The sequence below is a fragment of the Sturnira hondurensis genome, unplaced genomic scaffold, assembly GCF_014824575.4.
Source record: "Sturnira hondurensis isolate 20B ecotype Veracruz unplaced genomic scaffold, ASM1482457v3 Scaffold0019910, whole genome shotgun sequence".
Lineage (NCBI taxonomy): Eukaryota > Metazoa > Chordata > Mammalia > Chiroptera > Phyllostomidae > Sturnira > Sturnira hondurensis.
The window spans coordinates 1,598,260-1,604,259 of record NW_028092541.1 but is presented as its reverse complement, the minus strand read 5'-3'; the positions used below and the strand labels follow the sequence as shown (position 1 = coordinate 1,604,259).

Sequence of the window (6,000 nt, the reverse complement as noted above, 5' to 3'; positions counted from 1 at the left end):
TTTTATTCTTGGCTGGTTTTCTGATTGCAATCTTAGCTCATGGAAATAAATAACTTGAAATTACTTTTCATAGAAAAGGCAAGAAGTCAGTCCACATATATAAATCAAATTACCTACTAAGGTGTTTATTTGGATTTTTGTATTAGTACATACTGAAAGGATTAGTTTAAACAGTGCCTAAATTCAAAATGGTTTTCTCTTTGAACATAGAAAATTTAAAGAATACAACCACTTTAGGTAGTTTAAAATAAAATTTAAAATGTTAAACTTTGTCTATATTACAAAAACAAATCTATACTGTAGTTAGCTTTTAAAAAGATGAAAAAAATTGATGAAAAATTACACCCTATTTAGAATTGCAGGATGTAATTTATATTTTGTGAATATTTTGTCTTCATTTTCTATTTTTGCTACTGGAAAGTAGTATAACTTAGATTTGGTTAAATAACTTAAATTCAGTTTTCATAAAGGCTTATCTAATGTTTGAAAAACCTTGTGAATATTTTGAAACATGTTATGTAAACTTTAAAAGCTATGTTTTTCCACAAGTATAAAGCTGGATTCAACACTTGAGAAAAGGAGAGGGTTATTCCACCAGAACTGATAAATCTTTATTATATAATAATTAGTCTGTCTTAACTTAGTTAAACTTACTAGGACAACTTAGTTTTTTAAAAGATTTTATTTATTTATTTTTAGAGAAGGGAAGGAGAAAGAAAGGGAGACAAACATCAATGTGTGGCTGCCTCTCACATGCCCCCTACTGGGGACCTGGCTAGCAACCCAGACATGTGCCCTGGACTGGGAATCAAACCAGTGACCATTTGATTTTCAGGCTTGCGCTCAATTCACTGAGCTATACCAGCCAGAGCAGAGCAACTTAGTATTTTTTAATTAAAACTTTTGGGGTGACATGACTAATAAATTATATAGGTTTCAAGTGTACATTTCCATAATACATAATCTATATATTACATTGTGTGCCCACCACACAAAGTCAAATCTTCCTCCATCACCATGTATATGACCCCCTTTATCCTTTGCTCCCTCCTCACCACTCTTCCTTCTGGTAACCACCATACTGTTATTTGTATCTTTGAGTATTTGTTCATTTGTTTTTCTTGCTTATTTGTTGCTTTTCATTTTCCCACATATGAGTGAAATCTTATGGTTCTTAACTTTTCCTGTCTACCTTATTTTGCTTAGCATGATATCTCAAAATCCATCTATGTTGTCACAAATGACTATTTTATAACAAGAGACACTTTATTGCTCTCATTATATAGGGAATTCCAAATTCCAATTCCATCTCCCTCTGTAGATATAGAGCAAATATATATTTCTTTTTTAAGATTATATTTATTTATCTTTAGAGGGGAAGGGAAGGAGAGAGGGAGAGAAATATCAATGTATAGTTGCCTCTCATGCATCCCATGCTGGGACCTGGCCTGCAACCCAGGCATGTGCCCTGACTGGGAATCAAACCACGATCCTTTGGTTCACAGGCCCGTGCACAATGCACTGAGCTACACCAGCCAGGGTGCAAATATATATATTTCTTATAAAGCACAATATTGTATATCCATTGATTTTTGCTTGAATCACTCAATATTATGATCACTTAAAATAATATCAATAATTTCATTTTCATCATCCTTGATATCTGCTGAATTGTGGAGATAGGTTCTGTTGGTAGGATTACGTGGTGCTTTGTATCCATCTGCCTTCCGAAGTCTTGTTCACTGTTTCCAGGAGACTCAGCTTCTGGAAAAGCTGCCGGTATCTTTAGAAAGGTAGGATGCCAGAAAATCTGAAAGATTTCAGCCCAGTTTGATATCAAGTACATTGAATTTCTCTCAGTCCATCCTGTTACAGCTGTGGAGAAATAAGACAGTTGCTGGTGAGATTGGTGCCATTTTGCATAGTTTCTATACCTTGAACTCTCCCATCTCAGACATCTTGCTGTTGGTCTTATTTCTGTATTGAGGACTTGTCAGGTTTTTTTTCCACTGGACATGGAATCTAGATCTTTGATTTTGAAACAAAACTTGGATTCTTGACTATGAAACCACCATTTTCTTAGCAAGTCACTCTCTCTAACCAATAGCATCATAGGGTTATTCCTAAATGCCGTGATAAAGATGTATAATCCAGAGGAAGTGTACACCATCTATCTTCTCTGCTTTGAACCTTCTCTTCAGGGTGATCTTGGTCTTGACTGGCTTTTAAGTCCTCAGATTCTGATTTTTTCTGGACTCGGTGCCTAGCTCTTCACTTCTGAAACCAAATATGGATTCTGGGCTCTTAAGTTTTGATTTCTAAATGAGGCTTTTGTTTTGTAGTGTAAACTGGATAAGTTTTTGGTTGAATGCTTTGGTAAGGATTTGTAACTGCTCTTCTGTGTACTTGGTGCAGCTTCATCTATGAATCACTGCTATGGCCTTGTTTGTAGACTGGTTTGGGCCATATTAGAAGAGAGCCCTGAAACAGACTCACTCTGCTTTCCATGTCTTGTGTACTGTTGTACAGGGGCAGCCAAAGCAAAAGCCAAACAGCCCAGGAAAACAGACCCACACTGGCACAGGTATCCCCCAGTCAATTACACTATCAATAGCCAATGCGCCATTACTAATAAAGATGTAAAGAGATTAAGACTATTATAAGAAAGGAAAAAAGAATTTGAGATGACTAACTGAAAGAAGAAAGATTTTGCAAGGGTAGGAGGAGGCAATAGTAAGAATAGGGAATAGAGACAAGATAAAGTGGGAAAGAAAATAAAATTTACCTCATAACTAAGAAAGGGAAGAGAGAAGGTGGAATTGAGTAAGAAAAGAAAAGCATGTAGTACTAGGTTAAAACAAAAATTTAAAGAATACACACACACACACACACACACACACACACATATATATATATATATATATAATCTTTTTGTATATATCCAGTAAGAGAACAAATAACCACAGAAACAAAAACAAATATATATACATATATATATATATGAAAAATATATATCCCTAATTTCAGAAATCTCCACTACAGAGATATCAACAACCAATGAGCTTAGACTTATATAGGTGGAATGGGAGTAAGAGGGCACAAAGAAAAAAAGAAGAGCTTAAGAGATGTCTAGAGGAAAGAAAACTAATTTTTAGTGGACAGAGGTAGAAGGAATACTAAGAGTGCTGGGTGAAAACCTGGCTAAAACAGGTCAAAATTAATATTTGAAATGAAAAAAAAGAGAAATACAGGAGGAAGGCAAAATGGAGTAGGAGAGGGGAGCAGTGAAATAGGAGATTTGAAATGCAAAGGTACTCACTTATCTAGAAATAAGACCGAAGAACTGCAACAACAACCACCTTATCCACTAATTGTGAGCAAAGATTGATAAAGGTGGAATGAGAACACAGGTATTTTAAGAACAGGAAAAAATGTGAGATGACCAAGAAGAGTGGTTTTGAGAGGCTGAAGTGGGGAGAAATAGTAAAGGTGCAGAATGGAAACAGGTTGTACCAAGAAGGAAAACAAAGTTTAAAACAAAAGTAAGAAGAGAAAAGAAGAAGATGAATTGCAGTAAAAGAAGGGGGGAGCAAAATACGAGATTTGAAGTAAACTATGATATAAAAGCTAGTGACTTAATACGCACAAAATTGAAGGACAAGAAATGGATGTCAAAACACTATGCAGAAGAGAAAATATCTTAAATGATGAAGGAGACCACGGTGGTTTTCATCTTGGTAGTGGTAGCATCTAGAATTTACCACTGCTTCTTTTTTTTTCTGGATCCGCTGCTGGTGATGTCAGGTGGTATCCTAGTCTGGTTTTAGGCAGCCTGTTTGAGACTACCAGGGATCTACCGTCTGTGGCTGACTCCTTCAGTCATCAGTCTGGTCACTCTGTAATCAGCAGTCAGGGTTAAGCACCACAAGGTGGGGCAGAGTAATTCCTGCAGGTGGCGTTATTGTTTCCCCTCAGGCTGATGCCACTCAGAGTGGGGTGGTCTACCTGAGCAAGATGGCCTCTGCAGTATGGGGGATAACTCAGCACCAGGATCCTGGCAGCTGCTCTGTTTCCTCCCCAGAGCCACCAGCCCTGGTCTCTACTCAAGTGTCTCTAGTCCTCTCTGCCCTCTCTTTGCCAGAGCCCAGGGTAAGTGGCTACAAATGAAAATTTATGTGTTGGCCCTTTAATGGGCTCTCTGTGTCTCTACCTGTCTGTCTCTGGCGGAGAGAAACCCTGCCACTTTTCACAGCTGGGTGTTATCTAGGTATTTTTCAGGCTCCGGTGCTGGATGTTGAGGAGCCCAGCGTGGGGTTTAGACCCCACACTTCTCAGTGAGATCCCTTTGGCTGCTGAAATATTTCTCCACCAGTTTAGCTGCCACCCATGGGAGCGCAGCCAGCCCACTCACATGTCCTCCATACTCCATACCAGTCATGTTACTGTGAAGCTGTTTTTTCTGTGTGCCCATGCTTATAAAGCTCCTCTCCTGTTACTGTTCAGTTGTATATTCTGGATGATTTCTCTGCCATTTATTTGTAATTCCAGATTTGTCCTGGGAGGAGGTTAGTGGAGCTTCCACTCACTCCTCCACCACCTTGGATCTATCCTAGTTTCATTTCTGTGCCCATTTTAATTTTCACATAAATTTTGGGCATCATTTAGAAATTGCCGTATATATGTATTGATCAATATATATTTAAAACAGCATTATTTAGAGTAGAAAACATAGCACTCTCTTCTTGTTTGATTAGAACAGTGCTTCTCTATGGGGAGGTGAACTTGTTCCCAGGGGCCCGTGTGTGATATGTGCAAACTTCTTTGGTGGTTGTCACTGGTGCCAAGTTTGAAAATCCTGGAGTAGAGGTGTATTAAAGAATCTTAATACTACAGAGTATGTTAACAATTAAACAATAAGAATGCAAGTATTATGAAGTTCCAAGCTGGATCTGTCTATCGAACAACTATGCCTTGTACATTGTAGAAACTCAGTGAATATTTGTTGAATAAACACATACATTGACAGGTAAAATACAGATAATTGTTCCTGAAGACCTGAAGACTTGCACAGTTTTTTGTATGTAAAAGGATATAAGTAATTATTTTTTATTCACGAGCAAGTTAGTATTCATCCCTGTAGGGCAATATATCCTATTTAATGTATGGGGAGCATTTTTAGGATTACGTTTATGACATATTCTGAATGCATGTCAATGGAGAGTTAAAAGGTTTCAGCTTGTTCTGGTATAAGACATGTTAAGGTACATTTGGAAAAACATAATATAGCCACTTTATTATACTGTAAAATTATTGCTCTTTCTTATGGAAAAATAAAATTTATGGAAAGGGCCTTTTTGCAATTTTAGCCATAAATGATAAAAATTTTATATACCCCAGGCATAATATTACTTATAAATTTATACCATACAGAGCTTTAACTCAAACTTTTTTTTAATCGTTAAGGGGAGTGATCAAAGTCAAAACCATATGCTGTGGCTTTTACCCTATGCAACTCTCAAATATACTCTAAGAATAATTATTCCTACTTAATGGAGTTACTGAGGAGAATGTGGCAATGTATGGCAAGATGTATGTAATCTAATGAAAACCCTCTGTAATCTCTCTAAAAGCTTATGCTAAGAGCTTTGAGTTTTGTGGGCTTTCTCTTATTAAGTACTAGCAGTTGAAAATTTTAAGACAATAAAGGGTGCTAAGGATTCCAAAGCTTTCTTCCTCAGGGAATTCCATCATAAATGTCTATAATAAAGGATTTGGGCCTTAGGGAAACCAGTGTCTTTCTGAGAGAGGGTGAGGGGATTTTTTAAATTATGTTTTTCAAAACTATATCATGTTAAGTTTTCCTTTATTTGAAAGCTAAAACATAAATTTAGGCCCTCATCATTTTCTTTTGATAACTTCCCTAAATGTCTTTCTGCTGACAATCTTTTTTCCATCTAGCCCATTTTTCAGAACTTTGTCTGTTTTTTATTTTCAAAAGCA

At 36.8% G+C, this 6,000-nt stretch overlaps 1 pseudogene; it reads right to left on the bottom strand.

The window, feature by feature from the left end:
- Positions 1-1,950: 1,950 nt before the first annotated feature.
- Positions 1,951-4,471, bottom strand: LOC118974864 (double homeobox protein A-like; annotated as a pseudogene).
- Positions 4,472-6,000: the final 1,529 nt, after the last annotated feature.